This window comes from Xenopus laevis, chromosome 3S, assembly GCF_017654675.1.
Source record: "Xenopus laevis strain J_2021 chromosome 3S, Xenopus_laevis_v10.1, whole genome shotgun sequence".
Classification (NCBI taxonomy): Eukaryota; Metazoa; Chordata; class Amphibia; order Anura; family Pipidae; genus Xenopus; species Xenopus laevis.
The window spans coordinates 59,305,581-59,327,917 of record NC_054376.1 but is presented as its reverse complement, the minus strand read 5'-3'; the positions used below and the strand labels follow the sequence as shown (position 1 = coordinate 59,327,917).

Below are 22,337 nucleotides of genomic sequence, written 5' to 3'. Positions count from 1 at the left end.
TACTTGGCAGGCATATTTGAGTAGAGGCGGTTGTTTGTCAGGTTTTAGCAATTCCCATAAGGTTAATATAGGAAGCAGTGTGACAGGGGAGAGAGGCATTTTTACTGGTACTGTTTTGCTCCTATTTAGCCTCAGGCTCAATGAATGCGGCTTTAACAAATAGCACATTCCCTCACAAGTTGCCGCCTTGATTACATGCCATGATCTCTTCTGCAAAACCTGCCAGCAAGAAATTCTTGGTAAAAGCAAAGCCAACAAAGATAATACTGTATTACATAATTAGGAAAATACCACTACACCACTAATTACCTTTTGTATTAGCAGTTTTCCCAACACAAAACAGGCTTTTTTGGTATGGTTGCCACATCACCACCTTTGGTTGATTAAATATAGTACTGTCATTACAATTTTTTTTTTTTTCATTGCTTCCTATTGCTCTGTAGTTGGAAACTAACCTGATAACATCTTTGATACATCAGCGGGTTTTTAAACGTTTCGGTGACTCACGCCGAAGAATATCCATGTGTGTCTTCACCCCTTAATATAAGGATAATGGGTTGAGTGCAAAGGTTTTGGTCTGTATTTCAAACTTTGCAAGACCCTCTACATGTTCATGATAAAGCAGGCAAACAAGCCCTTCAGCAAATCAGTTACTGATTTAGCCGCCGTGAGAAGAAAAACTACTTTCGCTATGCATAAAAAAGGCAGTTGGAGATTTATTAAAACACACTAGAACAATTCTTCAAAAAAAAACAAAAAAAAACCAGGCAAGCGGCACGAGCAAGCTTCTAGAAGCAGTTGTTGGGCATTTTTTTTCTTGCACTGCTCAACAGAGCAAAGTAAAACAGAAAGTACTTATATTTTCCAAGTTCCTTGGTTCTTCAGAACAATCGTGGTAGGAGGAGAATGTATCATAGAGGGCCAAAATGCAAAAAACACATATCACCAAGTGAAAGATTATGGTTATAGCACACACAAATATGGATAGGCAGCTTTAGTAAAGTGAGTATTTCTAAGCAGAGGCCACTTGTCACCATGAACATCTGCCCAAGTTTCCTATATTTTGACATGGGAAGCAATGATGAGATCACACGCATTTTGACCTTTGCTTTTTTTGACTAGAGCACTGCAGCATGCACCCATGGCTTAAACCTCCCATACAAAAAAATGCAATGCAAGCTACCAAACATTGCATATATCTATTGTTCTAAAACAAGGGTGCCCAAAAGGTAGATCAAAGCAGCCAGTATTTCCCATAAACAGCTCAATTAGATAACTGAATAGGCACTTCCAACCAAAAATTCTGTTTTTTTCAATAAAAGAAAGAAAATGTGATTTTCATAAAATGTCAATATATGTTAATTAAATATTTTCAATGCATTCGAAGAAGTATTTGTAAATGTATTTGTATGAAAAAGCAGCATTTGTTTATCCCTTGAATGGGAGATACCCTAAATTGTTCTCTAATGGAGTTGTTTAAGGGAAATGCTGGGACCCATGTGCACAAAAGCTAGGTTTTGCACATTTAATATAGTTAATTTCTACGACACTGTCACATTTGACATGGTAGATCCTAGTGTGCTAACTTAACTAAAAGAAGACAGCATGTTGCTTAAGTTTGGCCACTCCTGGCTTAAAAAGCCAAAAGAAACACCGTTATCCCAATAATGCCTATAAGGTGAAAATACCTATCATACACAGTTTTGGGATAGACTTTTTTATGCGTGGCAAAATTCAATTATTCAGCTTGTGTGCAACCGATTTACTTTAAAGTTATAACTATTTCAATCACAGTATTGGCAGAAACGATAACTGGTAACTGGAATGCTGTGAATGTATGTATAAACATATCGAAAAAGCATATACATTTGCAGCACACTAATGACAGTAACAGCCTTTTAACCATTTTCCTTCCCCACCAATATTTATATTGGTTCCCAAATGAGACACAGGGAAAGAAGATGAGAGGCAAAAAATCATGACATAATTTTATGTAATTTGCAGTCCTTTTTTAGCAACGCTTTTCACATTTTCCCCTTAGCTGTCCCTTATCATAATAAAAACAGAAACAGGCCTTATCATGATAAAAGCAGAAGACGACAAGGATATTGCACTTTACAAATACTGCAGGGCTATAATTAGGCATATCTGACCTCAAGGCTGACGTCTATTAACATTACTTGACAACAGTTTGTACACAAGAATTAGTAGCACACACCTAAGAGGGAGGATGATGAAAACACACATCAAAAACAGGCAACTAATGAGGACACAAGTTAAAGAAGCAGTTCTTTATCCATGAGTGGGACCCAAAGTCAGCATGTCAAGCGGTTCTGCTAAAATTCAGTTTATTTAAGAGGACCATAAAATGTGACTCTGTATGGGAAAGGTTGCAGGACTTTTTTGTTGAACACAATGTTAACTGTGAAAGTGGGTAGAAATTAGCCCTACGTTGAATTAAAAACTACAAGCAATTCTTCAAAAACAAGACCCAAACACAACTGCTCAAATGGTAGCATGCATTTGATACTTTTGGTCTGCTCTTACTGATGCAGGAACCCTTTCTGGTAGCTCCAAAGCATCAATAGGTGCTCTTGCAATAGATTCAGTGGAAGAGGCAGGACAAAAACAATGGCGCATGGAGCAACTTTATGGAGGTGCAAGGAACATGTATGAACTCAAGTACCTTTAACAAATGGCATCAAAAAGTTAAACATTTTATCCCATTTTAGCACAACTGCACTTGCAGCTATGTTTGTAAATTACCCCTAAATTTTTAGAGGGGACATTCTGTGTTAAAAAGAAGAAAATGTCATAATAGAGTGTCTATACGTTACCATATAATTAAAGACAGACACTACTGTGACATTATGTATTTTCTCTGCATTCATAGTCTTGTACACTACCCCATATCTCCTTCTTTCTGTACCATCACTTAAAGGAATTGTTCAGTGTAAAAATAAAAATTGGGTAAAAAAACTGGGTAAATAGATAGGCTGTGCAAAATAAAAAATGTTTCTAATATAGTTAGTTAGCCAAAAATGTAATGTATAAAGGCTGGAGTGATTTGATATGTAACATGTCAGTCAGATGACTACTTCCTGCTTTTCAGCTCTCTTGGTTTACACTGACTGGTTACCCTGGCTACCAGGCAGTAACCAATCAGAGACTTGAGGGGGGGGGGCACATGGGTCATATCTGTTGCTTTTGAATCTGAGCTGAATGCTGAGGATCAATTACAAACTCACTGAACAGAAATGTACCATGTGCCCCCCTTCAAGTCGCTGAATAGCTCAGAGTTATAGAGCTGAAAAGCAGGAAGTTGGATCTATTTACACAGTTTTTATTTTCACACTAAACTATTCCTTTAATTCTTTTTATAAAAATAAAGGAAAACTACATTGACCAAAAGAAAAAAATGTGCTAGTGTATTATTCTCCTCTAAATATAAATAGAATGTGCTCTTTAAAGTTGTGTTTTTTTGGCTGATTTCTTAAAAGTATCTCCAAAAACCCTTCTAGCCCTGCCCATCCTCCTTTCCCAGGGCGTACAGGAAGCCGACGGCACTCAGCCCACCGCACTGTTGGATAGGAACCAATCAGCAGCTAGGCTGACCTGACAGGGACCTAAAGACTGTCTCCACTTGTGTGACTGCAGGGCTGTGAGGCTATCCCCTCCTACTGTGCTTCTGGCAAGGACTGTAAGAACATGCCACCCTTCATTTGAAACACAGACAGGGACTGTAGCAAGTCCACAAGTAGCTCCAATAAAGGGTCCGTTTAAAAGTTAATAATCATTTTTAGCACCGAGTGAAAGCTGCACCATACAGTATTCATGAGTGCTTATAAGATTAGGGAGATTTCCAATTAAGCTATTTATCTCCTTTAACCTATGGTTCCTTATGCTTTTCACAACAGGTCATAATAACTACCTTTAATACACTGTATAATTTATTATATCCCAATTTGTGGGCGCAAAAGCTAATCTATGACTTGTTCTGGACCTCCTAGAAACTAGTTAAGATTTTTCTGAAAGCAAAAAAGACAAAATATTTGAACAACCTAACACACACACACACCACTATTAAAATACATTTTCAAAAGATATTTACACTCTGGTACATTAACCTGCAATGTTAAAAAGCCATTTTGGGACCTGTTGTACAATGTCTCTGCTAATTGTATTATATTAAACTACTTGAATATTTGTCTGTTTCTCACATTATCTTGTTCCTGTTTAATATTCTCACAGGTTGGGCACAGAACACGATTACTTACTTCCTCTTACAACCTCTTCCGCCCTTTACATGCACTCAGTTCTACAGTTCTTCACCTCTTATGTGAGGCACATAGAAAGTTCAAATAGAAATAAATACAAAATCAAAGAACAAGTTAAACCCTAATGAAAAAAGTAACGTAAAATGATGCATTCATAGACTTTTTATTTCTATTTAGGCAAAGGAACTCTATCTTTCTTTCATCTCACGAATAACAAGGCCGCATTATCATCCTTTTACTTTGGTGATCTCATTTGGTTGTCAAAGTAGCAAACCAAAATGGCCAGCTCCAAACTTTCAGCCTCCAGATTATGTGGGGTACATCTTAAAAGTTTTATCAAGGAGACTGTTCTTTCCAGCTCAACTAACGTATGCTGTTAGCAGGCCATAGCTTACACAGGTCTAACTGGGAAGACACATACCCAACCTGCATCTAGACACTCTCCTCAATCCAACCTGCAGCTGCTTTATCAACCAAATGTGACACATCATAAGCATAGGGATGACCTCATTTGAGGGTGAGAGAGCGTACCCTATATGGAGAACTGTGATACCCCTAGGGTACCAGACTAGCTGCAGGACCCTAGCAAATACAAAAACACAGTTAGGTTAAACTAGGGGGTCAGTGCATCTTCATATTCCCAGAACTATAGCAAGGTGACTATTCTGATAATAAAATGGTGGCTTTTTTGGTTAGTTTGTATGTTCTCACCATCCTTGCATGGTGGTCCAGGTACTAGTTTTCTCACCCCCCAAAAAAGATATAACCTTTGAATTCTTAAAGCTTAAAGGGATACTGTCATGGGAAAACATTCATTCTGCATTGAAATCCATTTTTCAAAAGACCAAACTGAGTTTTTTTATATTTAATTTTGAAATCTGACATGCGGCTAGACATATTGTTAGTTTCCCTGGTGCACCTAGTTATGTGACTTGTGTTCTGATAAACTTAAGGCACTCTTTTCTGCTGTACTGCAAGTTGGAGTGATATAACCCCTCCCTTCTCCCACCAGCAGAACAATGGGAAGGTAACCAGATAACAGCTCCCTGGTAGATATGATAACAGCACTCAATAGTAAAAATCCATGTCCCACTGCACTTCCTTCAGTTACACTGAATAGGAGAAACAATAGTCTGCCTGAAAGCAGTTACATTCTGAAATGCTGTCTCTTTCTGAAAGACTAGGGAAAATTACCTAAGATGGCTGCCTACACACCAATATTACAACTATAAAAAAAAATACACTTGTTGGGTTAGGAATGAAATTTTACACAGTGTCAATTATGTGTAGTGTAAACAGTGTAATTTACAAATAAAAAGAACACCATAAATATCATGACAGAATCCCTTTAAGAGTTCTAGGAGACTGGGCAATTTGGCATATAGGCACTTTTAAAATCCAAACTTTGGAAAAAGCAGCCACTTAAGTTTGTAAGATGAAAAATTTGGGAAAACCAAAATGTGGTAATATAAATGTGAAGTTTTACTATAGCATGAAGCCTATGCTTAAGATAAAAAAAAGTCACAAAATATGTTCCTGGACATTGCAAGAGAAAAAACTATTCATGTTTGGAATGTAAAATTGCCACTTATAGCAGAACTGAATTAAAAATAAAGTTGTGATAAGGCAGGAAATTTTTTAGCAACAGATTGGACAGCTGGAATCACAGAAGAGATGCAGTGTCACAGACATACATATGAACTAGCACAATGCATTTGCCAACCTACCACTCAGCACATTAGGAGCTGTACTCTAATGAATACCACGACTCTCTTTATGAAAAACACAAAGTAAAGAGCTGCTGTTTTTTTTTTTAATACTGCTCAGTACTGAATCACATTAAAGCTCATCATAGACGTTAAGATTTTTCTCTCCTTAACGATTTTAGTGCAATCCAACAATCCGTCAAATTATTGCGAGGTTAGTGGGCACCAAACAATTATGCATCTAATGATTTTTCATCTGACATTGGTCAGAAAATCCACTGGGCAGGTTAGAAAATTTTCATTATTCACAGTGAAATGTATCCATTGTCCAATTGTTTGTAGGGACAAGCAGGCAGCTACCTATAGTTTTCCTGGCTTCAGCTAGGCCAGGGCTGTCCAACTGGCGGCCCACATGCGGCCTGTGACCCCCCCCCCTTGTGTGGCCCCCCACCTACCTGCTGTGTTTGCTTGCCATGTGTAAACTTTAAATGATAATACTACAGAGATTAACCGGCCCCTGCATTGTTTAACCTCCAATACAGACTGTAATACCCTGTATTGTTCACACCAGTGATCCCTCTGCATTGTTCACACTTGTGACACCTCTATTGTTCACATCCTAAAGCCTGTACTGTTCTACCTGAGACCCAGACTGAAACTGTACACATTGTTCATACTTTATACAAAATGCTAATGGGGCACCAGCACTGAGTCACTGCATGTTGTACATATTAGAGTGGTCCTGATGGGTTTCCATGCCTCTTGCTCTGTTCTGCCCTATGCTCCCTGCGTGTGACATACTCTGCCTGCGTGTGCCCTGCTCTGCCTGTGGAACATAAGCCTGGTATTTGTTCTGGGGGTTTGTTAGCATTTGAAAATAAATTATTGTTAGGTGCCCCTAATGTGTTTAATCATGTTCTGGGGGTGCCTTGTTATCCACAGGGATGAGGAGGCATATGGATTTAAGGGTAGGTCTTATGACAAAGTTTTTCACATATGAGTGATAAGTGATATCCCTGCAGTGAGGACCAACCATTTGGTTTTTTGGTGTGCTACCACAATTAATGCGGATATGATCTTGTGGTAACATGGGTGTGGTTTAAAGTAAGTGTAGTTTAAAAACATGGAGTGGTGAACACTGGCTTCCTCCACTATGTAGGCCGGAAAAATTTCAGCCCTCAGTACCACAGAAGTCGGACAGCACTGAACTAGATGATATTGCTTGAAATAGTCTTTTTAGTTGATGGACAAATTGTACATTTTAATGATCGTTTTAAAAGATGCTTGGTCTAATGCTAACGAAAAGATATTTTAAAAATCTTAACATCTATGGGTATATAACTTTCAAACGCACAAAAACACGGTAAAAAGTGTAATATATGAGGATCCCATTATATTATGGGATATAACAGATTTTTGCCGCCCCTGGTAACTTCTGGGCAACTGCTTCATGGTTCTCGCCTTGCCTCACGGCAGAATCACCCCAGAGTATTGTTATAATTCTTTATCTATATAGCATCTGCACAGTATGAAACAGATTTATCAAGGGTCAAATAGTAAATTAGAATTTTTGACTGTCAAAATTCACACATTCAAATTTTAATCCCCCTATTCGAATATAAATTCAAATGTGAGATTTATCACACCACGACCATGGAAACTGTCCTAATTAGAATATTCACCAACTAAAACCTGCAAAAACATTTGAGGGTTTTTTTTTCAGAGAAAAAGTTTATTCGTATGAAATAGGATTTGAATTTTCGGTTCAGAAACATTCGATCTAATATTAGCCATTCAAATGATTCCTTAAATAACCTCACAGTGGAATTGTGAGTATATTCAAATTCACATGAATTCGAAATTCGACCTTTGATAAATGGGCCTCCCCATGAAGTGTTTTACAGAAACCGTTTATCTGTCTCTGCCCGAGAAGTTTACAATCTAAGGTCCCTATCATAGTTACCCACAATAGTGCCACTTTCATGAGAAGAGAGTTAAAGGGGTTGACTATGAAGATTTTCATTCATCCAGGTCATGGTATATCTAGTATAGGTAAATCTAAAAACAACTGGACTTGCTGAGTAATCAAAGAAGACATTTCACTACTCATCCGAGCAGCTTCTTCAGTTCAACTGACTGGTGTGGGAAGTTCTCGGCATATAAACTCTTCCTTTACTATGATGTAGAGAGTGATATTCTGAGAAAATTTGCAATTAGTTTTCATTTTTTATTATTCGTGATTTTTGAGTTATTTAGCTTTTTACTCAGCATCTTTCCGGTTTGCAATTTCACCAATCTGGTTGCTAGGGTCCAAATTACCCTAGCAATCGTGCATTAATTTGAATATGAGACTGGAATATGAATAGGAGAGTCCTTAATAGAAAGATGAGTAATAAAAAGTAGCAATAACAATAAACATGTATCCATAAAGAGCATTTGATTTTAGATGGGTGTCAGTGACCTACATTTGACAGCTGGAAAGGGTCAGAAGAAGAAGGCAAATAACTCAAAAACTATAAAGAATAAATAATGAAGACCAATTGAAAGGTTGCTTAGAAATGGCCATTCTTTAACATACTAAAAATTAACTTGCCTGGAGTGTCACAGCGATCCAGAGTACCTGGAAGAAGTCCACACAGACATGAGGAGAACATGCAAACTCTTTGCAGACATGGCTGGAATTAAAACCCCCTGCACTGAAAGCCAAAAGTACTACCCACCTGTGCCGACCATTATAAACATTCAACTGCATAATAAATACAATGAAAAGATGCCACAGCAGACACAAAATTAACTGTAACCCATATAGTTTCCTTTGTACTGCTAGTACAACTTGTAAAAAGAGGATAGGGTTTCCTTGTTTGTTTCTTTGTAATTCCTACATCACTAGCTGTAATCATGATAGCTTACCCTAAATGTTTCTCCCACATACACAACTCAACATGTCACACTGTCCCTGAGGCAAAGGAGGTCACCTGGATTTAGAAAGCCATAAATATGACAGTATTTGTTAATAAAATGGCTTACACCGCGGGTTGTAATTTATTTGGCCGAGATGAATATGGCCTTAATAGAACTATTTTCCAAAGGCAAAGATAACAAGCGAAACATTTCCTTCTGCTTTGTGATAACTACCTGCAATCAGTCCAAGCCCAGTAGGCCAAAAGAGTGTTGCTGCAAGCTTACAAAGGGCAAGTGGGTTGTTAAGAGTGGGCTAGGTTATGCCACTACTTCCTGTTCCATAATCTCTACTGTTGTATTTAAAGGGTTGTTCACCTTCTAAACATTTTTTTTTTCAATTCAGTTGTTTCAGATGGTTTTCCAGAAATAAAGTTTTTTTTTGAAAAAAAAATTAAAGGGTGTATTTATTACCACTTGACATTTCCGTTCAGAGTTTTTAATGGGATTTATTTTGCAAGATTGGGATTTTTTTTTTTTTTTTTAGAAACTAAAAAATTTCTCTTGCATTTCTGGTATCATTTACTATAAACAGGATCACTGAATGGTATAAATATAACATTTAATTTATTACTGAAAGTCACAGACTGAATCTCCAACACCATCCAACCCCTCCATAGTAAAAATAAAGGCCACTGTATAATTTTCAATTCCAAAATTCCCAAATGACAGTTCATTTGTATTAGTTGAGCAGGTATGGGATCTGTTATCTGGAAACCCATTATCCAGAAAGCTCAGAATTACGGAAAGGCCGTCTCCCAAAGACTCCTTTGCATCCAAATAATCCTAATTTTTACAAACGATTTCCCTTTTCTCTGTAATAATAAAACAGTACCTTGTACTTGATCCACACTAAGATATAATTAATCCTTAGTGGAAGCAAAACCAGTCTATTGGGTTTATTTACTGTTTACATGATTTTCTAGTAGATTTAAGGTATGAAGATCCAAATTATGGAAAGATCTGTTATCCAGAGACCCTCTCTAAAAACATTTTAAACACATTAAAACACTGGATGACTCATTTACAATGATGCCAGAAGATGCAAAATGCCATGTTTTATTTCTCAGAATTTCATTGTGGTTTTGGGTGCCCAATAGATTGCAGTAGCTCTATAATGAAGCACCCTAGGCACCAGTTCGAACTCAAACAGCCCAAAAATAAACATATATTCTGCCCCATGTCACAGTGCACATCATTCTGAGCTCAAGCAGCAGCAGGAAGTGGAGGGACAAATATAACTGGGCCTATTGTAAATATACCACTGCCCACCAATGCTTAGTATCACTTATAACCTACGGGAGAGATGGGTAAAAATAGCAGTTTTCATTGTCAGCAATGACACAGGTCTCCCACATGGTCCAAGCAACATCACTGAGGTGGAAATAAAGCTTAGTGCACTACACATAAACAAACCTTTGCCATGGAGCTCTGCACATGTTTGCGCACAAAGATGATATAGGAGTGACATCAGCCAAGGTGTAGAGACTGAAAAGCATTCCAAACAAACTTGCTGCAAAACTAGTGATTTGTAAGTTATGATGAGGTGACTATATTGGGCAATATGTAAAAACACAGTTTGCATTCAGTGCATTAAAATAAAATCATGTCACTGATCAATTCAGATTCCCATGCAAGCACAAAATGCATCAGAACCGGTAATGATGCCTGTAGTATCAGCTTCTATTACAGATCTTGCACTCACGTTCTAACGTTGACATTTTTTCCAATGGCACTTAAGCTTAGCTTTTCAAAAGCAGCCCAGACTACAATAAGCACGTGCAGACCACTGACACATTAATCATATGGCATTACAGGATTCAAGATGGGGAGCCAACACTGTTTTTAAAGGGCCAGTAATCAACCTTATGAAACCCCAACTATAAAATCACAGTATCTGATTACTTGGGATGTATGCTGTTGCCAAGTGAAATTCAGAAATGAGAGGTGGGAAGAGCTAGCTCACTTCTTGGTGTCTAGGCATCTCTCACGCAAAGGAATGAACAATCACACACCCTTATTTAGATTAGCCTGGTGCACAATATTAGAGGTTCTGGCAACCTCACAAGCAATACTGGAAGAAGATATCGGCACAAAAGACATTCAAGTTGCAGGCAGCACCCTATTTGTTTTAATGTGCGGAAAATGCAACGTTTCAGGGACATCCCCCCTTGCTTGACAAAGGGTGTGTGTCCCCAAAACATTGCATTTTTCGCACATTAAAACAAGCTCCCTGCAATTTGAATGCCTTGTGTGCCGATATCTTCTTCCAGTCTAGGCATCTCTGCCATGTTCAGCCTCCCTGGGTCTCTTTCAAGCTAAAATGTGCACTATAGGATATCTTGTAAAGCTATTAGGAATAGTACAGAAACCAACTGAAAAAGAGTGGAGTGACAATACAATAAACCTATTATCTGAAAGGCCTGGAGTGAAAATGGCTGCAGCACATTTTAGGTGGTACTGCCCCTTTAACAATTTTAAAGGCATCTTTACTGTTACAGAGCTCCTGAAACTTCACATTTATAGCTATATTCCTATTTAGACTTTTAATCATCACATAATTGTCTGAACAAATAACTTTAAAATGAATAACTTTGTTTTAACAGAACTTCAGGTAGAAGCTGCAGATCTGACTAATGCAAGATATTTTGTCAGATTATGAAGAATGGTGTTTGATATATTATTACACTTATCCTTTGAACACATAAGCCTGATATGTCTTTTATACAATGCAGTGTACAGTGGATAAGATCCCTACAAACTATTAAAATGTGATTAGGTAAACGTGCATTTACTTTTGTATTAACATATGTATCGCCAAAATAAGCCTTTTATCTGTATATGGCTTGCCAGCTGGATGATCAAACAATAATGGATTATGATAGGGCAGTGGCTTATATGTAGCCAACATATATGCTCATTTATATGTAACAAGTGTATAGGGGGGGCATGCAGCCCACACAGTTTATATTGAAAATGTAACTACATTAATTGCAGTCTCTGAATTCAAGTTGGTTCCAAGACAAAAATGCAGAGAAAAGAATGCAAAAATAGGAACTGAGAAACTAAAAATCTAAAGATATGAAATACATATAACTGCTTACGAGTATCAGTCCATAGAACAACATGATTATGCTGCATCTCCAACTTACACTACCTGATCACACCACAACAGAGCAAAATATGATTATAAATTAGAGACGGATAACAATTTTTGTTCACATAAACTATATTTTTAATTTTTTATCACCAAGCTCACTTTATAGCTTAATAAATAAATATACCTGGTGTCAGAAGACTGAGACCATACTGAGAAGCAAGGGTTCAACAACTTTCAGATTTAAGGTTCCAGTGGGTTATACAAGAAAATATAACATGTTGACTTGCATTAAAAGCCTGTTAATGCCCCTTGGTGACACTAGTAATGCTTGGAAATTGGTTATTTACCGACTCTTTCTCAGAGAAAACAATACAATTTTGAGGAGATGTAGGCCTCAAAAATGGTGGAATTCCTGTTTTACAGCATTTATGACAACACCCTCCTGCAAAAAAAATCCTACATGAATTTCTTCAAAAAAGAGGACGAAAAATAATTTTAAGCTTGTATCATTTATAGCACTAATATAATGTATAGCACTATTTTAAATGGCACCTAACAACTCCCAGCATCCTCTGAAGTTGGATCACGCTGGGGATGTCTGACAGCAGATGAAAACCTGTAAATTGGGCGTCTATTAGTTTAACTATAGAATAGACCCTGTACTACAAATGCACCAGTACCAGCTAAAAATAGGCAGAATATAACAGATCAATGTTTGCCAATGACAGCCTCAGTGTAGGGCTTGCTCTATATGAAATGCTCTATATGACATGGTATGAAAAGGACTGTATGAAATAACACAAAACAGGTTGTTTCTCTGATAAAGATAAAAGTGACCTATCTATAACAATCAAAAAACCTCCAATCAGTGGCCTTTCAGCATTCTGAACTACAATTCTCAACATCCTTTAGCAACCGAAACCAACAAAAGATAGTGTTGCAGCTGAACTACTACTAGAAAGGATAGTGTAAAAGGAACATACAAGATCTAGACATAGAAATGTAGATTATAGTGTGACATAAACATTGCAATATCCTGGGCCAGTAACAATCAGTGGGTCTTACCTGGAGGTGCCAAGGTCCGGTGCTTTCAATAAAGGGGAAGTCCCAGAGGTTTGGAGAGCAGGGTCAGATGGGGAGGGTGAGAGAAGGGTGGGGAGGTGGGATGCAAGCTTACAACATAGGACTAATGGCTGTGTGTGGGGACAGACTTAAATGGGGGAGGGTACAGAATGTATTTAAAGGAAGACAGCTGTGATATGAATGGGACGAGGGATAATTAGAATGGATAAAGGGCAACTACGAATGACAAGAAGCAGAGTGTTGGCGATTGAGATAGTGGATGTTTGAGATGAGATAGTAACAAGGGCAATATGATTTATGAAGTAGATGTCCCTAGCAGGAATCAATAGGTAATTTTAGGAAAGAGAGCAGAAAATAGAAGCAATGCCGAACGACCCTCCTTGTCAGGAAGTAAATAGGTGGTGCACTGATTTATGAGGCACAGTGCACTACGTCCCCGGTTCGCTTCGGTTGTGCAGGGTAAGGCCTCCGCTCACTGTCTTCTCAAACGCGGCCCTGACAGCGGAAACGGTGCCAGGTCCACCCGCGGTATTGGGCATGCGCAAACAAAAACCAAACCTAGGGCGTGAGCTGCAACACTTTCCCGTCCGCCATATTAGGAATGGCACGTCCCCGCGGCGATAGTCTAGTGATTGGCTGTTGCGCGTTTTGCGTGACCCCCGGATGGCGACGCTAATCGAAACACTGAGAGACGCAAAATTCAGCCTTGTTTTGGTTGGTGGATGTTGCCATGGTTGGGTCTGGTTTATTTTGGTAGAATTTTAACCATATAAACATAGGAGTAAGGACAAACATAGCTGAGTGTAGAATCAAGCCTGAGCTGTATATAAATAGTGATAGAGGACAGTGTAAATGCGAAAACAGCATCTCTGCTGAGTTTATTTGGGGTTATTCACCTTAACATTAGCTTTTAATGGTATATTTATCCAAGAGTGAAGTTCAAGATCGCCACAGTCCGCTAAAGTGAAATTCCGCCACTCTCCATTCATTTCTGTGGGATTTTTAAAAGAGTATTTATCAATGGGGTGAAAGTGAAAGTTCATCCTTTAATAAATACGCCTTTCAAAATCCCATAGAACTGAATGGAGAGTGGCAATCTCTAACTTTGCTCTTTCATAAATATACCCCTTAGTATGAGAGAGAGAGTGGTATTCTGAGACAATTTTAAATAAGTTTCAGATAGTAGAGATAAAAAAAAAAACTTGTTGACTTTTTAATAAAAATCGTGACTGTCCTGCAGAAAACTGAACAGTTAGGAAGTATGTTTTTTATTTAGTTATTAGCTTTTTATTCGGCAGCTCTTGTGTATACAATTTCAACAATTTCTAGTTGCTAGGGTCTTAATTTCCCTAGCAACCATGCATTGGTTTGAATAAGAGACTGGGATATAAATAGGAGAGGGCCTGGATAGAAAAATAAGTAGTAAAAAGTAGCAATAACAGTAAATGTGTAGCCTTACAGAGCATTTGTTCTTTAGATGGGGTCAGTGACCCCCATTTGAAGGCTGAAAAGAGTCAGAGGAAGAAGGCAAATAATCAAAAACTATCAAAAAGAAAAAAATGTGGGCACAGTACACTCTTTAAATTGCTAGACAACTTATAGAAGATTACACTTAATTCTAGCCTAACTCTGAACCCAATGTTCCTAAATAAAATGCATTTATCCATTTGCTTATATAAGTAATACATATATTTATGTTGAATTTATTGGATATTATCCAACATAAATACAAAATTCTTTCATATGTCCTGAATTGAACCTAGAACCACAGCACAGAGTAATGTTACATACATCACCACGTGTCTCATAGGTCCTAATTCATTAGAATGTAAATATATGTATACATACCTTGTGAACAAGGGTGTTAGAATCTAGTCTATTTGTAGTGATGGAATAGAATGCCATATCTCAACCCCTCACATCTAAATTATCAAATAAGGAACACATTGGACCTTCCCCGTGTTCTCCCTCAAATGCTTCCTGATCATCCAGAATTTTTAGGAAGCACTGTCCCTATATTGGCTCTATAATTTAAGAAACATGACCGTTTGGAGGCATGGTAAAAGAGGGAAGGACGCCTTATAGCTAAATAAGATAACATTTGAGAGTCAGGCTTATGTCTTATGCTGGATATAGCTAGTGATATTTGCTACCACGCTTTTATATATCTGTAAACTTGTTATGAGCTAGTGAACAGAATGTTTCACTAACAAGGGGGGCCTGAACCCAAAAAGTCTGAAGACCTCTTGGCTAGATTCTATTGGCCTAAATGCATGGCTATAAATATATTATAAACAATTTGATACACCTAAAAAAAAGCCCGTGGCCTGCCCCAGCCTGCTCTAAACTCACCTTTTTTCCTGGGCTTCCTGCCAAATGCGCACGTTTGGCTCCGCCCCTTTTGATATCACGACCTGGCCAACCAATAGCGCGTCACAGCACCGCCCCCTTTAGCATTGCAGACCTGCCCTTTTAACCCCGCCCTTTCCACCTGCCGGTGAAGATTATTTTAAAAGGTGGCAACCCTACTAAGGACAGTGGGTTGAAACAGAACATGGTGCATTGAACCAAGGCACAGACTTTATTGTAGCAGCTTTCACATGGATGGCACAGTTACAGACTTGAGCACTGGAATCCTGACGTCAAATAGTCAAGAGACACAATTCTTTTTACATACATGTATCACACACATTAGTGCCAGTTATAGTGTGTAAATCAAAGTGCTGTTAGCTGTTTAGGGTGCCCCTAGCCACTTCACTCTACCCCTGCTTCTTTGTTGAATACAGCTTTACTTGCACAAATGTCTCACTTCTGCCTCACTACAGTACCTGCAGATCCTCACCAACCTACACCTGAATGCTTCAGTCCCTAACTGGCTACAAACTAACTGAGTCCTACCCAAAAACACTGACTCCTTTTTGGAGCTATAGACTATCCTAGCTGCCTCTCACCTCGAGCAAGGTGATTTAATTATTTAATTATTAGTTATTTAATTATTTAATAAAAGTTTGAAAAGATTAGCCCCCCCTTTTTTAATTGCTTATTCAATTATCACACTCCACCTCGAGACTTGCCGACCGACTGTGACAGAAGAAAAAGATAGGAAGAAGCGGAACCCGAACACGGTACCGGCCTGGGACGCCGACAACATCTGTAAGGCCGTCTTCTTTTAAATGCTGGTGGTGAGCGGCGTCTCAGATACACAGTAATACCGAACAACTATCCCGCAACTTTCTTATCGTTCCACTCTGCTACCGCTCGGTAAGTTTATAGGACCCGCAGGGCCTAAACCTGAGTTCCGGCGATTCTTCACTATCTGTAGTATTTGTTTTCCCAGAACTACCGCATAGCTCCTCAGCGTGTGCATACATCTGCACAGGGAACTAATCTACGTGCCTGTGTTTGATAATCTACATTGTGAGTAGTTCTAACATCGTAAAACATTTTATAAGTACCGAACGTACTACTCTATATACTGCTCTTTCTTTTTAGGTGTTTGTGACTATATTGAAAAGGAATATTAGCGCACCCTTTCTGCCTATTACCTACCTTTCTCCTTGCGAGCACAATCATGTGTGCAGGGAGTGCACAATTGAATTGAAAAGTTGCTTAGAATTAGCCATTCTATAACATACTTAGTTAAGAAGTTTGGCTTCCATTATAATCTATGGACAGCTGTTTAACGAAATAGATGACATATTTTACTATACTAGTAGCAATGTGATAGAAGATATTTCAGTCGACCAGTCTCTACTGAGGTCATATTCCAGACAAGTGGCATGTTTCCTTGGTATTCAGATACGCCTTATATCATTTGGGCGAGGTATCTGGGTGGGTGATCTCATTGCAGAGGATGTTAAAGGTTCCATTGAAGTATGTTTCAAGAACACAATATCAATGTTACAACACTTTGACAAATGAAACCCACTCTTGTTTCACCTTTGCCTGCTTATCTTTAGGTCACAGTTAAATATCTCCCTGAGGCCATAGAGCTAAAAGGCTATTAATGTAATGTAATGTCATAATGGAGGTAGTGGAATGGTGAAGGTGAAATCCCTATGGAAATAATCTGGTGTAATACAAGGCAAAAAATTACAGCGGTTGTAGAAGAAAGCCCAGGCACATGCATAACGATAATGCAGATCAGATGAATTACACTCTGGCTATCTTTTAGCTGATCTACTGCACCTTTTATAAAAACACACTGGCCTAAATAGTTCACTGTCAAATACACTGATGCATTAATATGTCTTTCAGTTTCTGTAAAAAAATCAAGCCTACATCTTTCATTATTTAAATTTTTTTCAAACAAAATCATTGTTATTTCTGGTACTGTGCCAAAATGTAGTATACATTACTCTTCTAGTTCAGTTGTCAGTGTGGTTGATGGCAGCAAGTTCTCTTACTGGCTACTCCACATGTGTTGTATTACTATATAAATAACAGTATTTGTCTTAGCAGCAGGCCACACTCAGAAGCAGCCATACATAATAGTACTGACATTGCAGCTGCTGGCTAAATGTGGAAAATCTCATCCCATGAAATGCAGAGTATTTAAAAAGCTGGCCCATTGCCAGTTCCCTTGGCCTGTCTGCCCTGTCTGGACATTTTGCTCTTTACAATACATGTACAGTCTTGAAACCTCATGTTGCAGAAACAAGAAGACCTTTTGACTCTTCTCTCATTATTCACTACATTCGACTGATTCCCAGGATTTTTTTTTTTTTTTACTAAAGTTGAAAACATTTGTCTCCTCTGGATCCCATCTTCCATCTCTGTGTATTAAGGAAAAGGATTAAAGAAAACTATACCCCCAACAAACATGAAACACTGCTTCATGTAAATAAACCATTTTCCTAATAATGTACTTTTTTTAGTAGCATGTGTCACTGGGGAAACCTAAATAGAAAATTGCCATTTTAAGAAATAAGGGCCGCTCCCTGGGATCCTACGATTCACAGTACACACAAAGAAACATACATGTTAGGTCACATGAGCCAATTAATGGACAAAAAGCTGTCACATTATTTCCTGCTACAGTTAGAGCTGCAGTATTTCTGGTCAGGTGATCTCTGAGGCAGCACAGAGAATATCATAAAAATATATATTCCGGTTTGGTAACATTCTTTAATATGCTACTTAATGTGATATAAACTATTTGTTGCTTAAAGGTATTCTGTCATTAAAGGAATTCTGTCCTTTAATGTGGAACTGCTATCAGATAAGCTATTGTTTCTTATGCTCAGTATAATTTGAGGACTTGGATGGGAATTGGATTTGTACTATTAAGTGCTATTCTCATATTGACCAGGGAGCTATTTGGCTACCTTCTCACTGTTTTATTAGGCTGCTGAGGGGGAAAAGACTAATAGTACTTAGAGTGGGCCCCTGGTCTAATATTAATTGGTGGGCCCCTAGTCAAAGGTTTTTGGGTGGGCCCATGGTGTCCCAGTCCAACACTGTATGACCAGAAATACTGTAGTTTTAACTGTAACAGGAAGAAGCATGGAAGTAAAAGACAGAACTCTGTCCATTAATTGGCTTGTGTGACCTAACATGTATGTGTGCCCTTGGTTTGTTTGTGTGCACTGTGAATTGTATGGTCCCAGGGGATGGTCAATACTTCTTAATTTAATTCCTGTTTAGGGTTTCTCTACAATCCTACTGAAAAGCTGCTACACAGGTGTAACTTCTGGCTCAGCCCCTAATTCCTAATAGCTCATAATACAACTCTTTGTGAATGTACATAAGCCTTTTACCGTATACATTTTTATTTCTGTAATAACACAGCCTGTTGAGTGTGGTGCTACCTATTTGGTAGGCACAAAAATGCTCTTTGTTCTTAGTACAACACCACTCCAATATGTATGGGTAGGGTAATGTCTGTTTGGTTGACATGGGTGGATTTTAATAAAGGCTTCGAAGGGCTAAGCATCCCCAAACCAATAAAGACCAAGTGTACTGCCAAACAAAGCCTTCTACAAGAGTACAGTCTACATGGGGTTTACCGTATAAATAGTTACAGCCCTTATTTGGAAACTCCCAAGAACTTTTTCATACTTGTGTTGCTTGATTAATCAAGTGACTGCGCCAGGTAAACGATTTGCTTTTAACATAACTGGGAAACTGTGTGTATGTCTGTATATACAGTCATATATACAGCCCCGCTGTATTTATGAAACCCGCTTAATTGTTTGGAGTTTTGTTTATCATTGGCTTAGCTTTCAAGTATCAACTTCCTTTTAATATATAACATGCCTTATGGAAATAGTGATATTTCAGCAGTGACATTACATTTATTGGATTAAAAGAAAATATGCAATATGCATCATAACAAAATTAGACAGGTGCATACATTCAGGCGCCCTAATAGAGATATTACATCAATACTTTGTTGAGCCTCCTTTTGCAAATGTAACAGCCTCTAGAAGCCTCCAATAGCCTTTTATTTTTGACCATTCATTCTTACAAAATCTCTCTAGTTCTGTTAAATTTGATGGCTGCCGAGCATGGACAGCCTGCTTCTAATCATCCCATAGATTTTCAATGATATTCAAGTGGGGGGACTGTGATGGCCATTCCAGAATATTGTACTTCTACATAAATGTCATTGTCTTGTTGGAATATCCAACCCCTGCGTAACTTCAACTTTGTGACTGATGCTTGAACATTATCCTGAAGAATTTGTTGATATTGGTTTGAATTCATCTGACCCTCGACTTTAACAAGGGCCTCAGTCCCTGAACTAGCCCCACAGCCCCACAGCATGATGGAACCTCCACCAAATTTGACAGTAGGTGTTTTTCTTGGAATACAGTGTTCTTCTCCAGGTAACGAAATCGCTTTTTGTTATGACCAAATACCTCAAATTTTGTCTCATCAGTCCAAAGCACTTTATTCCAAAATGACTGTGGCTTGTCTAAATGAGCTTTTGCATAAAACAAGTGACTCTGTTTGTGGCGTGAGTGCAGAAAGGGCTTCTTTCTCATCACCCTGCCATACAAATTGCACTGAATTGTAGAACGATGTACAGATACACCATCTGCAGCAAGATGTTCTTGCAGGTCTTTGGAGGTGATCTTTGGGTTGTCTGTAACCATTCTCACAATCCTCCACATATGTTCCTCCTGTATTTTTATTGACCTGCCAGACCTGAGTTTTACAGCAACTGTACCTGTGGCCTTCCATTTCCTGATTACATTCCTTACAGTTGAAACTGGCAGTTTAAACCTCTGAAATAGCTTTTTGTAGCCTTCCCCTAAACCATAATACTGATCAACCTTTGTTTTCAGATCTTTTGAGAGTTAATTGAGGATCCCATGCTGTAACAGAAGCATAACTTGCAATTGGCCACCTTAAATACTGTACGATACCTTTTCTCATGATTGGACACACCTGCCTATGAAGTTTAAGGCTTAACAAGCTAATACAACCAATTTGGTGTTGCCAGTAATAATTATTGAGCTGTTACATGCATTCAAATTAGCAAAATTAGAAGGGTACCCATATTTTTGGACAGACAGTTTTTCACATTTGATTTAATTTCATACAACTAAATACTGCTTCACTAAAAATCTCAGATGTTAATGGGAAATTAAAATATATACCACTGTTATCTTTTTTGTTCAAAGTGGAGTAAATTATTATGCAGGGGATCCCAAACTTTTTCATATGACGGTATATATACAGTATATTAGTGCAGGCTTTTGTTTATGAGCTGTAAGAGACATCTAGTGGCAATTATGGGTATTAAAAAAGTGATTTAGTACTGTGGTAGTGTGGAGCTGCAGAGAATGGAGCTGCAGTGAGTTCAGCAAACCATGCATGGCTGTATTTCTTTTTAAAGTGTGCCTTTTTAAAGGGGACTGTTCATGAACATTATTGGATTGTGATCCATATAATGCAGAGGCGCTTCACAGACCTTCAGTTGCTTTTAAGCTATATCTCCAAGGCTCCTTCACCATATTTCAAATTTCAAGGGAGGCAGAGAGTTGTATTTCAATAACAGACTGGGGGCATAAGAGCCTGCTTTGTGCACTTTTAAATTATATTTATCAGTGGAGGCTGGTATCTAACTCTCCAGTGATAATTTATGAGCAGTAAGGCAGTGTGAAAAGCAAAAAAAAAAATAGCACAACCCACCTTTATTTTTCATGTGCCATAATTGAATAACTGATGCAGATTGAAGGGAAAAGACCTGCAGACTCCTCAATGAATGTAGTGCTACCACGTTTGGCAGTGCTGTATTCACAAGTGTGGAGGCACAAAGTTGTTTAAACTAGCGAATATTCACAGAAGCAAATTCACCTGGAAAAAAGACATGAATTTATACCAATGCAAAGAGAATTTTCACCAGTGCAAAGTTCATTTACCCAAATTTGTACTTTCCTCCCAGGCAATGTTGTGGAGTATTTTCAGTTTTAGTGAAAATACTTCAAATTTAATAATTTAGTAAATATGTCTTATAAAGTTACGTGTCTTAACTGCCTTATATAAGAATACTGGTAACAGTGGCACCACACAGCACAGAGCAGATTTTAGTCCCTCTGTTCTTCCTCTCTTCCACCCTGCCCTGATTGAGAATGAAAGGTATCATTGCCCTGAGGAATATTTGTTTTCTAAGTGGAACACAGAACTGCCCAGTCTGCTCACAAAGAACTACTAGTTACTTCTGTCTGAAAAATCAGTAGCTTTCAGAGTGTACCCCTCAGCAGCTCCTAGCGTTGTCTGATATACATATATACTGTATATATATACAGTTTAACACCACTCTATAACATTCCCAAAGCTGAAATAATTGTATTCCTATGGGGGGGGGGCATTCACTAACCATCACAATCTCCATCAGCAGAAAATGCTCTTACTTGATTTGAATAAATATACACATATTGTATATGTCATGAAGACTGCCATTAACTTGTATTTTATTGTTGGTTTGTCCATGAAGAGCATCATTTGCTACTGTATTTTTGTGCTTCTACATTCAATTTTTTTTTTGGAATTTTGTTTATGGACTGCTTCATTATTGACTTGTTTATGAAAAATAATAAAGATTTGTAAAAATAAATAACTTGTATTTTATTCAGTCATGATGCTTCAGTATATTCTTATGTAGCCTTCTGGCATACCCCACACTATGTATTAATGGTTTACAAATGGGTTCTGTATACATAGCACTAAAGAACCATCGCTATTTACATAAACATACACTGT

General features: G+C 38.1%; 1 protein-coding gene across 2 annotated transcripts in view; it reads right to left on the bottom strand.

The window, feature by feature from the left end:
* Nucleotides 1-13,717, bottom strand: part of csk.S (C-terminal Src kinase S homeolog) — a 48,505-nt gene extending 34,788 nt beyond the window's left edge. The window contains exons 1-2 of one of the 2 annotated variants that reach the window (XM_018255562.2): nt 13,107-13,717; nt 456-537 (exon numbers count right to left, since the gene is read on the bottom strand). The gene's annotated coding sequence lies outside the window, so the exon portion shown is untranslated. The remainder of the gene's footprint in view (nt 1-455; nt 538-13,106) is intronic. The other variant, XM_018255561.2, reaches the window with a different exon arrangement.
* Between the last annotated feature and the right edge of the window lie 8,620 nt (nt 13,718-22,337).